Below are 20,975 nucleotides of genomic sequence, written 5' to 3'. Positions count from 1 at the left end.
GCAAAAAACAAAAAATTCAATCATGGATTAAAAAAAAACAAACAAACATTTCAATCATGGATTACAAAAAAAAAACAAACATTTCGATCATATATTACAAAACATTCGATCATGGATTACAAAAAATTCTATCATGGGTTACAAAAAAAAAAAAAAAAACAAAAAAATCGATCATGGATTACAAGAAAAGAAAACAAACATTTCGATCATGGATTACAAAAAATTCTATTATGGGTTACAAAAAACCAAAAAAGTCGATCATGGATTACAAAAAAAATCTATCATGGATTACCAAAAAAAAAAAAAAAAAAAAAAAAAAAAAAAAAAAAAAAAAAAAAAAAAAAAATCCTTACGGAATCGCCGATTCACTGTTCGGACTCGCCGATTCCGTACAGTGAATCGGCGATTCACTGTACAGAATCGTCCGGTTCTCTCTAGAACCGGACGATTTCCGATTTTCGGGGCGATCCGGTTCCTTTTTCACTATTTCCGAGTCGAACCGGGCGAGTCCGGTTCGACTCGGCGTTTTTTAAAACGCTGGTTTCATCAATGAGCTCTAATCTTAGATTCGTACTTAGATGGGTTTTTACGTTTCATATTCCATCTACCGGAATGCTCAAAAAATTTTGGGTTTTTGTGTTTGATAACTTACCGAAATGTTAAGTAAATTCTAATCAAGTGCATTTGATAATGTGTTGGAAGATTATAAAATTTTAGGTATATGTGTTTGATTAGCCATAGAAGTTATAGGTATCATCTGAAATTTTAAGATTGAGAATTAAATATTTTTTATTTTTTATTAATTTTTAAAAAAATTATTTTTTAAAATAAAATATCAATTGAAATACAATAAGCTGAATTGAGGGAGAGAGAGAATTTAATTGATAAGTGAGAGAGGCTTCTTAGACAGAGAAGCGTTAGATTTTGGATAGGGAACCACAATTGTCTGGTCTCCAACAATAAAAAAGACACCATGTTAACAGTTAAACAGAAAAAAGATACGCCAAGTTATTAGCCATCAAATCCAATAGACTCAATAGTCAAGAAAGAGTGTAACCAATTGAACAAGAATACAACATCAAAGACATTTTATTTTGAATCTCACAAGTCATGCACACAACCACTAAAACAATACATACACTAACAAGTCATGCACACAACCACTAAAACAATACATACACTAACAAGTCATGCACACAGCCACTAAAACAATACATACACTGAAAATGAAATGTCATACAATTCTCACACATAACACACCAAATAGACCTTCTTAGATAATCCAAACTCTCATCAAAACAACAATATGGTTCTCAGATAATCCAAACTTTCTCTCAAAACGACAATAAGGTAGCACATCTAATGCTCACCAAATGTCATAGAGCTTTTTACAAAACTTGAATAGCTCAACTACTTAATGCAAGTAAACCAATTTCAACATAAGAAATGTGCCAAAAAACTTCTAGCGATTTGGGTAGGCCCCCACAGCTGTGTCGTCATGGCATTTGGTAGACTGACACCATCATCATGAGCTTGCCCCTGAGTCAATCGCAAGAAATTGTCTCCTTCAACTACTAGTCGTCTTTCAACCCTCCTTCGAAAATGCAACTCTCTATTGCTATCAACTCCTTGTGTCATCATGATATAGTTGTGCAATATTGCATAGGCAACAACTACATCAACCTGTATTCCCAAAGGATACTGTATTACTTCTCAAGAGAATTTTGATAATTATTCATCCTGCAATATTTTACAAAAGTTGTTATGTTTAATCCACATACATCACCAAATCCTAAACCTCTAGCATGAATACATAACAATCACTGGAAAAAGATAAAAAAAGCTATTATATGTTTGAAGTCTTTTGCAGAACTAAAAAGGAAGGTTGACATAAAAGAGAAATAGACGCATCAAAACAAAAAAACAAAGTTTCAATCCACCATTCAAAACAAAAAAATAAAGAATCAGAAAATTTACAACAAGAGAATCCAAGGTCCGAACCGGGACACGAAGCCCTAAATAACCTAAGTTAATTTTTGCATACAACTATAAAAAATTTTGTTCTCATCACTGAAATACAAACTTGTAAGACAATTTGTCAGAGACAAAGGATGATCAATTACAATTACTAGTATTGTAAAAACAAGTAATATTTTTCCAGGCGATGTTCAGATTCTAATTGAAATAAAAAAATCCACAAACACGAGATAATCTAATGATGGAAATCCATCAGGAACCAAAAAAACATGAAGGGATAATTCATCCTGGTGTTAAACAAGTTGTTAGAGAACCATCAGTACAGGGATCCCTATGGAAAATTCCTTTTGATCCACATGTAAAACCCCTTTAAGCCCCATATCACTCATAAATCTACTCAAAAAATCAAAAATTAAACTCAAGATACAATTTGCCAAATCTCAATTAACTATGGCCCTTTCTTCTGATACAAAATATCCAATCATAAGATTCCAACACAAAATTCTTAAATCAGTTCAAGACTTAAGGAGGTATCACAAATAATCGGTTCAAAATCGGAAGTAAACCACCTTGAACCCCTCTCTCGTATGGAAACCCAAGGAATGTAAACCAGGGGGAAAAGCATTGGGTCCTTTAGAGAAAATTAGATATAGAAAAAGAATCAGTTCATAAAAGGATAAACGAAGAGATCCAGGGGAAAGAGAGAGAGATCAAGAACATGGAATCAGAGCTCACTAACATACCTCGAGAAGAACATAGAATTAGAGCTCACTAGCATACCTCTTGCCATCTCTGCTCTTTGCTTCCTCCTCCATCTTCTTGGACTCTTGGCTCCTTTGAAGGAAAAGAGGAGCAAGTGAGAGAGAGAACCAAAGATGGTGATTTAGAAAGAGAAATATGACGAAAGGGCAAACTTTTCTCGTTTTCTGGTTTTCTTTCTGATGCTTCTTTCTTAAAGATAGAGAGAGAAAGGAGAGAGTTACCTGGTAGCACAAATGGTTGTGGTTGCTAGAGAGAGGCTGAATGCGAATAGAGGGGTCCGGCTGAGCAACTGAGTGCGAAGAGAGGAGAATGACAGTTTTGTATTTAGGGCACAATTTTATCCGGAGGAGCTTTGATATAAAGTTCCATTTTCGAGTTCCGACCTTTTTTATGGAACCTTTTGTATATATAAAGCTCAGAACATGAACAGTAAGTGGAAGTTATTTACTTATCTTACTGTTTTTTATCAAACACAAAAGATGAACAGTAACAGGTAAGTTCTAACATTTGGGAAGCAACTTCATGTTATCAAGCACCATTGTTTTTTGGAAAGAGTAGTGACTATTTTTTTTTGATATAAGGAGATGACAATCATTATTAACCATTAAATATAAAATTGGATGGTTGAAGATGTATCATTGATTGGGCACAAAATCTAAAATAAATTTTCTCGAATGTTGTCACATCAATCTATTGGATTTTACATCCAATGGTTATAAACAATTACGACCTCGTATACTAAGGGTTTGTTTGATAACCGGAAGCAAGTTCATGAACTGTAAGTTTCTGTGTTTGATAACCTCTCTAGGAAGTTAAGAAGTTCCTAGTTGATGTGTTTGATAAGCTCCTGGAAAGTTTAAAAGTTCATGATTTCTGTGATTGATAACCTCTTGGAAAGTTAAATAAGAACTGGGTATCTGTATTGGATTAGAGAAAAGACTGGTTTTCATCCCATTGGCAAGAGTTATATTTTCCATATGTCCACCACTAACACCACATGAGAAAAAAGTATTTTGGTTTCCAAACCGGCCTATTGTCCATACCAAAGAAACCAGAGGATTTTACAAATATTCACAATTATAGAGGCGCATGACTAAAATTCACTTACAATGCGATGATATTCTATCCACAACGGATATCAAATAATAGATCCTTTCAAAATGGAGAAGTAAATCACCAAATCAACAACGAGAAATCAAAGAGTAGTTATGAAAGGAGAGATAATCATGACCAATTTACACGCATGATGTATCAATGTATGAAACAAAAGACTTCAAAAGGATGATAAAGCCACATTCAGTAATTATACAAATGCATAAGATATTAATGCCACACCAAGTGTAAGAAACAAATATAACCAATATTCAGAAAATTCCATCATACCAGTACCAATATTGTGCTATGTATATGCATGAACACCCAGATTGACCGAAACATCAATTTCAATAAATTTACAAAGAAAATTTCTTTAACACTCCAAAGGATAACGAGCATTTACAATCTTCAACAAGATTATCTAGTTATCCATGTCTAGTGTATCAAAATACTCATCAAAATGGATTTTTGCACACAATGTCACGCCCCAAGAATTTACAATACTGATATTCCTGAGATGTGACAGTCAAAACATATATACATCTCTTTTTAAGACAAATTTACAATGGCGAATTCTTACAAAGTAACAAAAGAAAGTTTAAGCACAACTACAATATCTTCCAGAGTTGATCTTGATGAGCACTCAAAATGAAACCGCGGTTATTTCTGAAAAAATATTTACCATAATTTGTTGAGTTTGGCTACTCAGTAAGTGATCATCATAATCGTAAAAATAATCATGGTTGAAAGATATCAATAGTTTCAAAAACGAGATCTATTAACATAAATGCATTAATAATTTCACTTTCAAAAATGCATAATTAAGTATAATCTGAATAATTAAAATGCATATAACATTTTAACGGCAGTGCATAATTCAAAGGATTTCACAAATTAACCTACTGGCGTCCCAAGTAGGTCACCTATATATCCCACCGGCGTCCTGATGGGTCCACTTAATCCCTATCGGCATCCCAGATAGGTCCACTTAATCCTTGCAGGTCCACTTATACCTCACCGGTATACCGGATGAGTCCACTTGCATACTTAAAGTATTTCTAAATCTCTTTAAACATTCAAAAGCGGCAATATCATGTACTCAACATATCACTGAAATTATTAATATGAATTTCACTGAAACCATTAATAACAGTCACTTTCAATAACATTTCAAAAATAACCAGTCAAATATTTTAGGCTCAAATTTAAAAAGGTAGCAGTTCGTAAAGACATTTTAACATAATTGTCAATCTAATATGTATAGAAAAACTCTTATAGAAATTCAAGAATACAAAATTATTACAATTTATGGGATGTCAATTCGTAAATAAATATTTCACAGACAATGCTATAATCAATTGCAAAAATATCAGTTTTCAAATAATAAGGCAGTCATTTGCGCATGAATTTTACAATGTCTAAATATTCAAAAACAGTAGAAAGAAATCTCACAATTTTACTAAAAGCATACATATCACATTTATTTCTAATAATTTTACAATATCTAAAATTTTCTAACAATAGACAAGAAAATATAAATAAATTTATTTCTAAGAATTTACAGCATTTAGAATTTCTAACATAGATAAAATATTGCAATTTTATTAAAAAGAATATTTTTCAAAATAATGAGGTCGTTTGCGCATAAAATTTATCGCGTCTTAAATTCATGATAATAAGCAGAAGTAATTATTTCATTTCATTTTTAAAAAGAACGGATTATTTTTCAAGATAATGAAGTCACTTACCCATAATATTTGAGTGTTTGAGTGGGACTTTCGGTAAAATTTGGCTAGAGAGAGAAAGAGCTCACTGCGTTTCGACTAGAGAGAGAAAGATCTCAGTGTATTGGGAGAGCTTATACAAAAGTTTTCTAGGGTGGGAGTCCTCATTTCTCCTATTTAAATTCTTAAGACACATTATTATATTATTTATTAAGCTCCACATCATACACGAGGTGTGACAATAATATTATACGTGAAACGTTTAAGGCCCACGTCAACTAAAGACGTAGTATATGAAAGGAAAAAGTTAACAAAAGTGGTGATGGTCCCTAAGGACCATAATACTTATATGGACCATCACACTATAAAGAATTATTTATTTTTTATTTTTTTTTGAAAGTTTAGGATTGTTACATTCTTCTCCCCTTAAAGAAGTTTAGTCCTCTAAATTTATGTACCTGATTACTGAAAAAGATAGGAATATTTTTCTCTGATATCGTCTTCTCGTTCCAAAGGCGACTCCTCTCTTGAATGGTACTGCCATAATATACAGACCAAATGAATCTCCTTGTTGTGCAACACTTGTACCCTTCTATCCAGTATCAAAATTGGCTACTCAATGAAGGATAGGTCCTTCCTGATCAGTAAAGTTTCATATTTCAAGATATGGGATGGGTCGGGCTGATATTTTCGTAGTGATGTTACATGGAAGACATTATGGATGTTTGCCAATTCGGGTGGTAAGGCAAGTCTATAAGTGACACCTCCAATTCTTTCCAAGATTTCAAATTGTTCGATGTAACGTGGGCTCAGCTTTCCTTTCTTATCGAATCTCATAATGCCTTTTATTGGTGAGATATTTAGGAAAACTCGATCACCTTCCTCAAATTCAAAATCTCTATGTCGGTTATCGGCATAACTCTTTTGCCGACTCTGAGCTGTCTTGAGCCTTTCTAGAATTAATGCTATCTTATATCTGGATAATTTCTGGCCCCAAAAGCTTTCTTTCACCAACCTCTTCTCAACAGATGGGTGACCTGCATTTCCTTCCATATAGAGCTTCATATGGTGCCATCTGAATACTTCCATATAGAGCTTCATTGACTTTACAAGAAGCTGGGATGGTCATTTACTCCTGATTGAGATGGCACCATTTGTAAAGTCAATGACACATGCCCTCAACATATCTTCCAAGGTTTGGATGGTCCTCTCCGATTGTCCATCAATTTGGGGGTGAAAGGCAATGCTAAATGTGAGTCTCGTTCCCATGGCTAACTGTAGCCTAGCCCAAAATTTAGAAGTAAACCGAGTATTCCTATCTGATACAATACTGACAGAACTCCATGCAACTGCACTATTTCCTTAATGTACACTTAGGCCAGTCGATCCAAACTGTGCGTCGTGCAAATCAGTAGAAAATGGGCAGTTTTGGTCAGCCGGTCCACAATGACCCAAATGCTATCATGTCCTGAATTTGTTTTAGGCAAGCCAGAGACAAAATCCATAAAGATGTGCTCCTACTTTCACTCTAGCACGGGTAAAGGCTGCAACAACCCAGCGGGCCTCTGTTGCTCAGCTTTTACTTGCTAGCATGTTAGGCACTTAAACACAAATAGTGCTACCTCTTTTTTCATGTTATTCCACCAAAAGGTTTGCTTCAGGTCCTGATACATTTTAATACTTCCGGGATGTATCGTATAACGAGAGTGATGTGCTTCCTTCCAAGATAGCTTTCTTCACACTCTCATCATTCGGGACACAAACCCGACCTTTGAATCTTAGCAAATCCTCACTACATATAGAGAACTCGTCTCTCGTTCCCAGCTTCACCTCTTCTATAATTGTTATAAGTTGATGGTCTTTCTTTTGTGTCGATCGAATCTGTTGGATTAATTAGGATTCTGCCTTAATGTTGGCAATCATACTTACCACACCATTAATGGACGGAGCTGGATGTCAATCCACTATTTCCTCTAACAATCTCATTTCTTGGATCATTAGATGAGCTAAGACACCCGTAGATTTTCTACTTAGAGCGTCGGCCACAATGTTAGCCTTTCTTGAATGATAATGGATTATACAATCATAATCTTTTAAGAAATCCATCCATCTTATCTGTCGTATGTTTAAATCCTTCTGAGAGAAGAGGTTTTTCAAGCTCTTATGATCCCATATAGCTAATGCCTCCACATTTTCAAAGCGAATATTATTGCATCAAGCTCTAAGTCATGAATTGGATATTTTTTTCTCATATTCTTTCAACTATCTGGATGCATATGCCACTACTCTCCCATATTACATTAATACACAACCCAAGCATTTATGTGAAGCATCACTATAAATCACAAATCCCCCACTCCCCTCAGGAATAATTAAAATAGGTGTTGAAGTTAATCGAACTTTTAGTTCTTGAAAACTCTCATCACATTCACTTGTCCACTCAAATTTGACATTTTTCTGTATCAAATGAGTCAATGGGGTTGCGATTCGAGAAAATCCTTCTACAAATTTTCTGTAATATCCTGTCAATTCCAAAAAGCTTCGAACTTCAGTCACATTACTTGGTTGTTTCCAATTAACAACGGCTTCAACCTTTGAAGGATCAACTGATAGACCTTCCTTTGATATGACATGTTCTAAAAATGTCACTTGTTCAAGCCAAAATTCACATTTACTAAGTTTGGCATACAATTTCTTTTTTCTTAATATTTGCAATACCATTCTTACATGCTGCTCATGTTCTGTCTGATTCTTGGAATAAATTAAAATATCCTCGATGAATACCACAATAAATTTATCCAAAAAGGGCTTAAAGATCTGATTCATTAAATCCATATATGCAGCCGATGCATGAGTTTATCCAAAAGGCATGGCTAAAAACTCATAATGGCCATACCTTTTTCTGAAAGTTGTCTTGGGAACTTTTTCACTTTTAATTTTAAGCTGATGGTTTCCAGATCTAAGGTTAATTTTTTAAAACAGTTGTGATCCTTGTAATTGATCAAATAAATCATCAATTCTTGGTAATGGATACTTACTTTTCACTGTCACTTGGTTCAACTGTCTATAATCGATACACAATCTCATGATCTCATCTTTCTTTTTAACAAACAGTACCGGAGCACCCCAAGGTGACACACTGGGCCTGATAAAACCTTTATCTAATAATTCTTCCAATTGTTGTTTAAGTTCCTTAAGTTTTGCAGGTGCCTTAAAATCGGGGCTACCCCTAACAGTAATTCAATAGAGTTTTCAATTTCCCTGTCAGGTGGTAATCCTGGCAATTCTTCAGGGAAAATGTCAAGAAATTCTTGAATAATCAGAGTGGTATCCAAATTTATCTCTTCCTTCCTATCTTCTTTGATATAGGCAAGAAAGCCTTGACACCCTTTTCGAAGGAGGCGATTAGCTCGAATACAGGAGATTAAATATGATGGGGAGTCTTCTTTAATACCATTGAAGTAAAATACTGGTTGATTCGGAATACTAAAGGTAACCATTTTCTTGTAACAATCAATACTTGCATGGTATACAGAAAGCCAATCCATGCCTAAGATTACATCAAAATCTTGAATTTCTAGGAGTATGAAATCAACCAACAGTTCCTTTTCTTCTATCTTTATTACACAAGATTTATACACTATATTGGTGTCACTTGAATTTCCCATCGGTGTGGCTACCTATAGAATGTATTATAATTGTTCTGGTTCTACCTTTAAGTGGCATGTAAAGTGTGGTGACACAAATGAATGAGTAGATCCAGGATCAATCAAAACATGAACTACTTTTTGGAAGACAATAAGAATACCTTGGATCATTGATTTTGAGGCCAGAGCGTCTCGCTGGGTGATCGCAAATACTCTTCCCTTCATTTGAGGTTTTTGAGCTATCTCTCTCTGCTTTGGAAGCTGTTGCATTTGTAAGCTAGGACATTCTCTAATCTGGTGCCCCAATTTTCCACATTTAAAACAGGCTCCAGTATTCCAATAACAAGCGCTCGATCCATGCTTTTTTCCACATTTTTTACGTGGTTCTATTGGGCTTTGAAGTGCTAAGGGCCTTGACTTTTTGTTTGCCCTTTCAAACTGTTGTCGATTAGATGGTGTGGGTCTAACCTGACTTTTCTGATTTTTCATCTTTTGGTAATCTTCGAAATCTTTTTCAACAATTTGGGCTTGATCTACTATTTCAGCATAAGTTCTCAATTTTAAGACTGATATTCTGTTTCTAATAGCTGGTCTGAGACCCCTTTCAAATTTTTTCACCTTTCTTGCCTCATTGTTAATCATATGTGGTACAAACCTGGCCAATTCAGTAAACTTGGCCTCGTACTGTGCTACTGTCCGGTTTCCTTGGATTAATTCCAAAAATTTCATTTCTTTTTGGTCTTGAATAAAATCTGGGAAATACTTTTCATTAAATGCATCTATAAATACTTCCCAAGTCAATGGTTTATTTTCTTTGACCAATACTCATTTTGCTAGTCGCCACCAATGTTGTGCTTCACTTTCTAACATAAAAACTGCCAAGGCCACCTTCCTATCATCAGGACATTCCATTACCTTGAATATTTTCTCCAATTGCATAATCCATCCCTCGGCTTCCAGTGGGTTTACAACACCATTAAAAGAGAGGTGGATTCAATTTCTTAAATTGTTCGATATTACTCCTACCATTTCCCGTAACCGACTGCGTTGGTGGATTGTTGTTTTCCATCTGATGTTGCATTTGAGCAACCATATTTTTCAAGGCTTTTTGAATTCCTTCCATATTAGCTTTAGCTATTACGGATCTTGACTTCGTCCCGGTCTGTACACGCAATAAATGTGATTTTAAGTACATTCTTTTTAAATTTTCAAAGAATCTTAAACCTATTGCTCTGATACCATAATTGTCACGCCCTAAGAATTTAAAATACTAATATTCCTGAGATGTGAAAGTCAATATCTTCCAGAGTTGATCCTGACGAGCACTCAAAATGAAACCGCGTTTATCTTGAAAAAATGTTTACCAAAATTTGATGAGTTTGGCTACTCAGTAAGTGATCATCATAATCCTAAAAATAATCATGGTTGAAAGATATTAATATTTTCAAAAGGGAGATCTATTAACATAAATGCATTAACAATTTCACTTTAAAAAATGCATAATTAAGTATAATCCGAATAATTGAAATGCATATAACATTTTAACGGCAGTGCATAATTCAAAGGATTTCACAAATTACCCTACTGGCATCCCAAGTAGGTCACCTACATGGATATACCCTACTGACATCCCAAGTAGGTCACTTATATACCCCATGGATCCACTTAATCCCTATCGATGTCTCAGATAGGTCCACTTAATCCCTGCAGGTCCACTTATACCTCACCGGCGTACCGGATGAGTCCACTTAATCCCTACCGGTATACCGGATAGGTCCACGTATACCTCAGGGGCACCGGATGAGTCCACTTGCATACTTAAAGTATTTCTAAATCTCTTTAAACATTCAAAAGCAACAATATCATGTACTCAACATATCACTGAAATTATTAATATGAATTTCACTGAAACCATTAATAACAGTCACTTTCAATAACATTTCAAAAATAACCAGTCAAATATTTTGGGCTCAAATTTAGAAAGGTAGTAGTTCGTAAAGACATTTTAGCATAATTACCAATCTAATATGTATAAAAAAACTCTTATAGAAATTCAAGAATACGGAATTATCACAATTTATGGGATGTCAATTCGCAAATAAACATTTCACAGACAATGCTATAATCAATTGCAAAAATATCAGTTTTCAAATAATAAGGCAGTCATTTGCACATGAATTTTACAATGTCTAAATATTCAAAAACAGTAGAAAGAAATCTCACAATTTTACTAAAAGCAGAAATATCACATTTATTTCTAATAATTGTACAGTATCTAAAATTTTCTAACAACAGACAAGAAAATATAAATAAATTTATTTATATGAATTTACAGCATTTAAAATTTTTAACATAGATAAAATATCACAATTTTATTAAAAAGAATATTTTTCAAAATAATGAGGTCGCTTGCGCATAAAATTTATCGCGTCTAAAATTCATGATAATAAGCAGAAGTAATTATTTCATTTCATTTTTAAAAAGAACGGATTATTTTTCAAGATAATGAAGTCACTTACCCATTATATTTGAGTATGTGAGTGGGACTTTCGGTAAAATTTGGCTAGAGAGAGGAAGAGCTCACCGCGTTTCGACTAGAGAGAGAAAGATCTCAATGTGTTGGTAGAGCTTATACAAAAGTTTTCTTGGGTGGGAGTCATCACCTCTCCTATTTAAATTCTTAAGACACATTATTATATTATTTATTAAGCTCCACCTCATACATGAGGTATGACAATAATATTATATGTGAAACGTTTAAGGTCCACGTCAACTAAGGACGTGGTATATGAAAGGAAAAAGTTAAAAAAAAAAAGTGGTGATGGTCCCTAAGGACCATAATACTTATATGGACCATCGCACTATAAAGAATTATTTATTTATTTATTTTTTTGAAAGTTTAGGATTGTTACACACAACCTTCAAGGAAAACTATCGGACAAGAATATTCATCTTGATTTACCAATATGCATCAAGATATGTAAAGATTTAAGTTACAGTAAAAAATGGTAGTTGAATTCTTGTGTTTCAATTATATAGTACATATAGAATACGATAAAATACATAAAAACCCAAATATTAGCCATCACATCCTTCTATTTCAAACCAAGTCCATTTAAGAAATGAGGATATTTTTCAAATCACGCAGTCAAAAGAAATATCATCACTCAAGATATCGATAATGCAAGTCAAAACCCATTTAAGAACACTTTTTCCAAGATACTTTGCAGATGCATGCATTGACAAAATTACACGAATTTCAAGTCAATTATTTAAACCTTACGGAACATAAACCACAATTTTGATTTTGTCATAGAAGATAATTTGATGGAAAACTCTAATTCATAAAAAAAAATAGCCACAATTTCAAAGGAAATCCCAACCCTAAGAAGAGCATGACACCAATTTTAGAGCTCATTTGTGAAAGATTTCACATGAAAACAAAACATATGTAATTTTAGTACAAATGATTCAAAATTGAGTTCCTAGAGAGAACAAATCACTGTTTAGACCTATAGTTTTCAAGAGCCTGTTGTGCTAAACTACAATGACATGTGAACAGTCAAAGGTGAGAAGGTGCCATAGACCTCATAAGATGTTATTTCAAACCTAGATTTAATAATTCTTTACAAAAGAAATATTGCAGTGACAGAGAAGCAATAACATTAAGCACAAAGTGAAAATCCAAGCATTTTAGCCATGGTTTTCAAGAGATTTGATGCATAAATGCCATACAACAAATTTTTTTCACAAATAGCCAAAATCCAAACTCTCACAGAGAACAAAACACCATTTTAGAGTTATTCTCCAAGATATTTATTTGATTACCTTGATCTGTTATGTCGGATCTGAGAGATGAAGAAGATGAGATCAGTGACCACTTACCTCGATCTGTTATGCCGGATCTAAGTGATGAAGAAGATAATACGAGCTTTTTTGAGGGGCATGCCACAAAGAGATGGGTGCTTGACGAAGGGGTGCTCATCGGCAAAGGTGCTCAGAGGCGAAGGGGTGCTCAGCGGCTAGGGTTATCGAAAAGGTAGGAAGTATCAAACTTCCTATTTTGAGAAAGGTCGGAACTATTTTTTAATGCGAGATGGGAAACAGAAACTTTTCATATGAAGTTCTTTTTTTTATCAAACACAGAAGTTGAACAGTACTGAGAATTTCTCAACTTCCAGGAGGTGTCTTCCTGTTATCAAACACGCCCTAAAAGTAAATGGTCTTATAGTATACAATCCCTTAGTTTTTATCTTTTTGGAAATGACAACCACTCTACATCCATATTTAAGATGTTGCGAGAAAAGATCTAGGGACTTGTGGCCTTATTGATAGTATGGCCCTTAATAGAGCAAAATGACAGATCAAGATTCATGTAGTTGTCCCCAAATAGTTGAAAAAAAGCTTTGATGATGATAATATAACTCAGGGATAAAAATGTAATTATGTGTCCCCCAACACACATGGTACTTTTCCTTCCATAAGTTCAAATTTTGAATTTTTAGGGTTGGATTTTGAAATTTTATCAAATTAGGAGTAGCCAGCATTAAATGATTAAAGGGTTTCGTAAGGAGAAATAAACTATGATATGTGTGATTCATGAAATACCAAATTCAAGTTTTGTTTTTCATTAAAAAAAAACATCAAAATGGTATAAGAACGGTGATGGAGAGATAGCGATCTTAAACACACGATATGATAAATGTTGGGGTCCAGTGGATTCCAAGCCTCCTGTTTCGATCAGAGCAGGTCCCAATCCCTCACCACTACGGTGATAGTGCTCACGATAAAATTTTTTTGTCACTTAGATCTTTGTTTTTTTCGTAATCTTATGTATCTTTATTCATAAAATTGAGGAAAACAAGATCAAACAGCAATTACACCAAAAACCTCTTAAGAATTCAAAGAAATACCCTCTTTGCCAAAGCATTGGCAATTTCATTAGCAGCTCGACACACATGCTGATATGAGACTTCCATCTTCTACATATATCTAACACCTCAACCCAAAGTGGCAACAGTCTTCATATATCTATCACATATCGAGAGTTACCTTCTACAATACAAAAGCTCCCATGATTCCTATGCCTTATCAACTTAAAGCCTTGCCATACCGCACAAAATTCCACCTTATTCATAATATTAAGCCACAAGGACCAGCAAAAGAAAGTAATACTTTTCCTTCCGAGTTTCGCACCACACCTCTTATCCCTGCACGGCCTGGATTCCTAGCCGAACTACCATCGAAATTTAAGTAAATACTTCCAGGCATAGGTCGAATCTATCTACTCTTAGGCTTTAGATAGATAGAGGTATGCTTGACAATTTACTGGGATTCAACCTAATATCCATCTTAGAAATGCTAGGCCCCTCCCTTGAAGCCAAAAATTAATTCATAAGTCATGCACAATCCTCTCTCTAACTGCCTCCTAATTATTAAGCATACCTTTAAAAGTCATATTTCTCTCCTTCCAAATCGCCCACAATATTGCCGCTCTAAATATCCGCCAAATATTATGCCCAGATTTTGGTAAGCAAGATAATTCCATGTGCATAAAAATTTCTTCGTGTCCTCTAGGCAACAATAAATGGATTCCCATTAATTTGCAAAAGGAGATGATCACCATTTTCCTCATCTTCTTTGTACAATAAACAACATTTACCAGCACTTTATCCCTTTTTATGAAGTTATCAAAAGTTAGTGATTTACCTTGTAGCAGAATCCACATAAAAGCTTGAATTTTATGTGGGATGGTAATTTTCCAAATATACTTCAAGCTCGACTAAGTTTATCTCAATCTGTCATGATAAGTGAGTCTATAAGCTGATTTCACCGAGAAAACACCATTATTTTTCTTTTCTTAAATTATCTAATCATCTCTATTCGATGAGATGTATGTTGGTAATATGACATTTCAGGGCCTTAATGCAAAACGTCTCTCGCTCAGTGGGATTCAGCGAGAGATAGAATCAAGGTGCTTTGCGAACTGGGGCCCAGGTTCTAATACCTCAAGTACGTATGAGGCATTGAGAGTTTACACTTTAAGAGAGTAATCTCTCTAGAAGGTATGAGGGTTACCTCAGAGTCAGGACCATATAAGTTAGAATGCCTCATAATTGATATGATTAGCTAGGGCTTGGAGTTACCAATCGAGTGTAAAAGAACCTGAGTGTCTTGCGATGAGAGCTGACCATGTATGAAATGGTTAAGACTTAAGGGACATGAGTATGTATCCTAAAACGAGATCGTTCCATGGCATGTGCACATACATTCGCATGGGAAGCCACTCTTTCATATGTATTTTTTGACATAAAAAGAGCTTATACATATGTGCTTTGAGATGACCCTTGTAATAGAGTAGTAATATGTCCCACAGTGGTACACTTGTAATTTATTAAGAAGTCAGATGGTGGGAAGCTCCAGCTCAGTGATTTTTATATGATCAATTATGTGTCCATGTCCGTTGGATCAACTTGAGACGCGGGGGGAACATCCTTCGAGACTAGCCCAATGGAGTACTCACGTTACTAAGTCAAAACCTTGAGATCTCACATGTATCTTTAGTCCGATTTAATTATGATAAGAAATGATGTAAAAAATATGCAAACATATTTCAAATATTTATTTGGATTTTTTAAGTTTTTTTTTTCGAACTTTTAAAGCACAAAAACGTGTTTCAAAATTGTTTGACCTTAATTCAAAATGAAGACATCCATGCAGATGCCACGTGGAACCCGAGTGCCCATAGGGTGGCCACGTGGTACCATGAGCCCCTCACATTGGACCCACTTCTATCTTGAGCATAGACCCTTTTGATATTTAATTATCTAATTGATTTCCAAACCTTATGTTATATTGCTATAACTTAAAGTTACATTTTAATCACATAGGTTGTTGTCATACGTGTGACACACTTAGCTTGTGTGAAGTCAAGGAAATTTTTGAGATAAAAATTATTGTTAAAATTAATATCCACATAGGTTATATTGCATGTAAATAATTCATGAGGATGCATCTCATTGGTGTGGCCCATGTGAAGGTGTGGGGTGCATGTGAAGGGTGTTAGTAGAGTTGATCTCATTAGTGGTGTCATAACCCTCATTTTTGCCTTTCCCATGCAATGGCATCATTTAATTTTTTTCCTCTTGCCTTTGAACATTCTCAGTTCTCTTAAATTAAAGAAATGTTAATGGCATTTTTATAAGTACACTTGGACATGTTTGAATAAAAGTATGGAACTAAGAATAAGAAGGTAAATGTGGCTTTGACCTAGGGTTTTAGTGAGTGATAATGGTGGAAAATCTCATCCATTCATCTTGGTAGTGGATGTGGATGAATGACTAAAAACATTAACCTCTCATGTGTCATTGATGAGATGCATCAAGGGTTGAGATCTAATTTTACTTAAACACTTCATATAAATACAATTTTTAGGTTCAACATAGCCCTATCTTTAAAAAAAGTGAATTTTACAAGCAAAAGGAACGTAGAGAGAGAGCAAGAACTCCCATGAGCTCCATGTACCAGCCATTGTAAAATTTATTCTATTGATCATATTTGAAGTTTAAAGGTGGTCCTTCACTGTATGAGATTAAGTTCATTTTAAGCAATCATCAAGATAACCCTCCATCAAGTTTTCTCTATTGTTATTTATCCTCTTTTACTTCAAAGCTTGCTGTAAATTCTTAGTTACAATATCTTTGTAAACCTTTTACCCCTTGCTTCATATGATCTTTATGATTGCCTTTTATAGGGTAGTTATCCATTTGACTACAAGCTTCATACCTTGATGATCATTTCAGTGCGCATAGTTTAACTTCGATTTTCTCTACATGATGTTTCTGATGCATTTATTATACTCAACATTCAAATTCCAGAGATCTATTACCTCTTTGAATCATCTAAAGTTCACACTTTTACATGCAATCCATTTATTATACTCAACATTCAAGGTACATATTTTTGCTCTACCTTGCTTGATTCTAATCAGATCTTCCTAGTTCCTTTTGTAAACTATTGTAGGTTGATTTTGTTATTGATTATGGATCATAAGAAGTGTTTTAAAGGTGTTTAAGTTGTAGAGAAGATAATATTTTGATGTATTCTATATTTCTATAAATCCAATATTGTGTAGAAGACCCTTAATTTATAAGGTTACAATGCAATGTAGAATCAATAACCTTCTTAATATGAGTATACATAATTTGAAAAAAAATACAAAGAACATATTGCACAAAACATGCTACTATAATTTCACGCTCCCCCTCAAACTCTAGATGGTTTGATATAAATCATGGAGAGTTTGGAGAGAAACCGAGAGAATTGAGGTGCAGTATGTGTTTTGGTGAAGAAATCAGCAAGTTGTTCGAAGGATGCAATATATGGAGGGGAAATGGTGTCTGCCAAAAATTCTTGCCGGACAAGGTGACAATCAAGTTCAGTATGCTTGGTGCGTTCTTTTTAAAAATGTAGATGACGCTCTTATTATCATAGTAAGTAGTGTGAAAGTGAAAACAATAACACTCATACCAGCAAGCAACCATCGAAGCCAAATGATTCCAGTTGTAGTTTGCGTCATTGCTCTATATTCTGCTTCTGTTGTAGATAGGGCAATACATTTTTGCTTCTTACATTTCTAAGATAAAAGTGAGTCACCAAGAAAAATGCAGAATCCTTTAGTTGATTTGCGATCACTTGGGTTTCTTGCAAAATCTGAATATGTATATGCCCGAAGTTCAAAAGAGGAAAATGAAGAGAAAAATAAAGCCTTGTGTCAAGTATCTCTATAACAAATGATTCATAAGATTGCGACTAGGTGAACAGATCGAGGAGCACTAAGAATTGGCTAACTAGATGCACAATATATGCAATATCTAGGGGAGAGATAGTAAGATATATCAATTTACCAACCAATTGTCGATAAAATGTTGGATCATGGAGTAGTTCCCCATATGTTGCACGAAGTTTGATATTCAATTCAATGGGAGTATCAACTCTCTTAGAATCATCCATGAGGCAAGCTTGGGAGACAATTTCTGTGACATATTTGTGTTGAGATAACAGATAGCCTCGAGGAGAATAAGCAACCTCTTGGCCACGAACATATCGCAAGAGCCCCAAGTCATTCATTTCAAATACTTGATTGAGTTTCTGTTTAATTTTATGAATGGTGCCCTTATTATCATCAGATATTATCATATCATCCACATAAAGTAACGTAAGTGTTCGGCCAGTAGTAGTGTCAGACACAAATAGAGCTGGATCATGATGGCTTTGTCAAAATCCTGCTGACACGACTACATGATGAAATTTTTCAATCAAAGCACGGGGTGCTTGTTTGAGTCCATATAGGGCGTGGCGCAGCCGACATACCGGATTCTGAGAATTTGTAACTCTAGGAGGTAGCTTCATATATACTTCTTCGTCTAGATCATATTGAAGAAATGCATTTTTGACATCTAGCTAATAAAAAGGCCATTGTCGGATGGAAGCAACATAAATAAGTGTTCGAACAGTTATCATATGAGCTACTAGGCCGAAGAGGTTTCAACAAAGTCAATTCCATATTGTTGATTGTATCCTTTTGCAACTAAACGGGCTTTATATCTTTCAAGGCTACCATCTGCTTTTGTTTTGATGTTATAGACCCACCGAGAACCAATCACATTTTTTTCTTTTGGAAGAGAGACCAGATCCCAAGTGTGCATCCGATCAAGAGCATTTAGTTCCTCTATCATTGCCTGCTGCCATTCCACCTGGTTGGCAGCTTCTTTGTAGGTTTGTGGCTCAGAATAAGAATGATTAGAGGTAAGAAAGGCTTAATGCCGAGGTAAGCAGGCTTTATAATTAGCAAATTGAGAAGGCAAAACAGAGACACCCGTACTATGGTGCACATGAGGTACACGATCAGCAGGTGTAGGTGCTTGACTGGGATATGAAGCAGCAATATGACAATGGAGATACTGCAATAGTAAGCTATTTGAAGGACAAAACAAAAAACAAAATCGACCAGGTTGAACCAGAATGGGTCGGGTTACTCGGACTTGCCATTTGGGCGAGCTGGGTTTTGATCAGTTATGGGGTCTAACACTCCAACTGCCAGGGTCTTGAGTAGTTTCGGTAGGCCTCTTGGGCAGTTTCTAACCACCTTGTTTCTGTTAAAGAAAACCTGGCCAATCAACTCTCTCCTCTCTCTCTTGCAGGGAAACTGGACCATGCCCTTCTCTCTCTCACTAGCTTCCTCTCTTTCAAGAGCAATAAGGCCATGCCCTTCTCTTTTTCTCTCTCAATCCCCCTGCCCTTCTATCCCTCTCTCTCTAGCTTCCGCTCTCTCTCAGGGGCAATAGGCCCCTGCACTCCTCTCTCCTTCTCTCTCTGTCTCTCTTAGGGCAACAAGGCCCTGCCCTTCTATCGCTTTATCTATCATTCTCTCTCTAAAGTACGCTGGGAGAACATTATTATTTGAAATAAAAGAAAAAAGTACATTTATATAGCGAAGCAAAGACAATTTACATAGCCCAACCAACCGTAACAAGCATCAGAACAAAATAAACAATAGACCCCCCATAACAAACCGCTATCTTCAGCTACGACCAAACACCATGATGAACTAAGAAATAAAAAACACAATAATGAGTATACCTTGAGCTTCTGGGGGAACTTTGCCTTGAGAACCACCAGGGAACAACTTACACGCTATAGTTCAGAAAGGAAGAAATCTCTTTGACGACAATCTAACAAGAAAGGCAGAGAATACCCAAATTACTTTCAAGTTAAATTGCAGTATGCACCAAGTCAGGGACAAAACAATAGTTTTGTGCTTCAAAATAAGACTTCCTATACAAGTGACCTTTCTCATAGAATAATTCTTTTTAAGGATCTCATTTTGTGCTTCTAAATAGTCAAATCGACTCCTCCGTACCTCTAGGTCTTTACACCCCAATTGGGAAGTTGCTTTATCCACAAAAGATGAATTAAATTTCCCTGGGCCCACAAATAGCTGCAAGTCCCCAAAAGTTGATGTCCCAAAGAAAGGTTCGTCTCTAACAAATTCCTTAAATCGATTCGAATCCCCTCAAATATTTGAGTTCTGTATAATATTTTATTATGAAACTCCATAGATTTAGAAACATCTAAACATATGACCTTCTTAGCCGAAACACAACCAGAAGGAGAAATATTATAAGTCAAAATCCTTGAGGAATTTGAAATTGAAGAAGGATGTTTGACAGTTTGCCAGATTTTTTTAGAATTTTTTGAAACGTCCAACTGAAAAAACTAACAAGTAGATTGTACTGCGGATTATGTTGCTGAGGACGAAGGGGCAGCCTTGTGGACTCATTCTCTCCTCCCTATAACGGACGTTATTACCTACACCTCCACTCCTTTGCTTTCCTCGAACAATCAACAAATCTTCTTTATGTTGAATAACAGTGGGAGGTTGATCAGATGTTTTGTCAACCTTAATGCCCTAAAGTGACATCAACAACGAAATCATCATTGCCTATTTTATGCCAAATCTTCTTTGGATTGAGGGAAAGTACTTCCTTTTTTTCCTAATCCAAACAAGGGATGAATTTGAACCATTAACCGAACTCTAATCTACGTCTTTGAAAGTTCCACATAGATTACCAACCTTTGAAATATCCCCAAATTCCAAGCATGGAAAGGAATACCTCAAATTCTCATCCAACATCCCTCGTTGAAAATAGAAGAGACATGAGAACTTGGAGATCAACACCTCAAAGGCAACAATCTCCCATGAACTCTC

General features: G+C 35.2%; 1 long non-coding RNA gene across 2 annotated transcripts; it reads right to left on the bottom strand.

Annotated features, from left to right (window-relative positions):
- Window positions 1-1,060: 1,060 nt before the first annotated feature.
- Window positions 1,061-3,170, bottom strand: LOC105420783 (uncharacterized). Of its 2 annotated transcripts, none has more exons than XR_016060551.1 (3): window positions 2,961-3,170; window positions 2,721-2,811; window positions 1,061-1,740 (listed from the first exon to the last, which is right to left on the bottom strand). It is a non-coding gene; the product is annotated as an uncharacterized LOC105420783 (long non-coding RNA). The 2 variants fall into 2 exon arrangements; XR_016060552.1 differs by having other exon boundaries at window positions 2,758-2,811; window positions 2,961-3,125.
- Between the last annotated feature and the right edge of the window lie 17,805 nt (window positions 3,171-20,975).

Source organism: Amborella trichopoda, chromosome 8 (assembly GCF_054954075.1).
Source record: "Amborella trichopoda isolate Santa Cruz 75 chromosome 8, AtrichopodaSantaCruz75HAP2 v2.0, whole genome shotgun sequence".
Lineage (NCBI taxonomy): Eukaryota > Viridiplantae > Streptophyta > Magnoliopsida > Amborellales > Amborellaceae > Amborella > Amborella trichopoda.
Note: the sequence above shows the minus strand (reverse complement) of the source record. Positions and strands in the feature narration are given on the sequence as shown.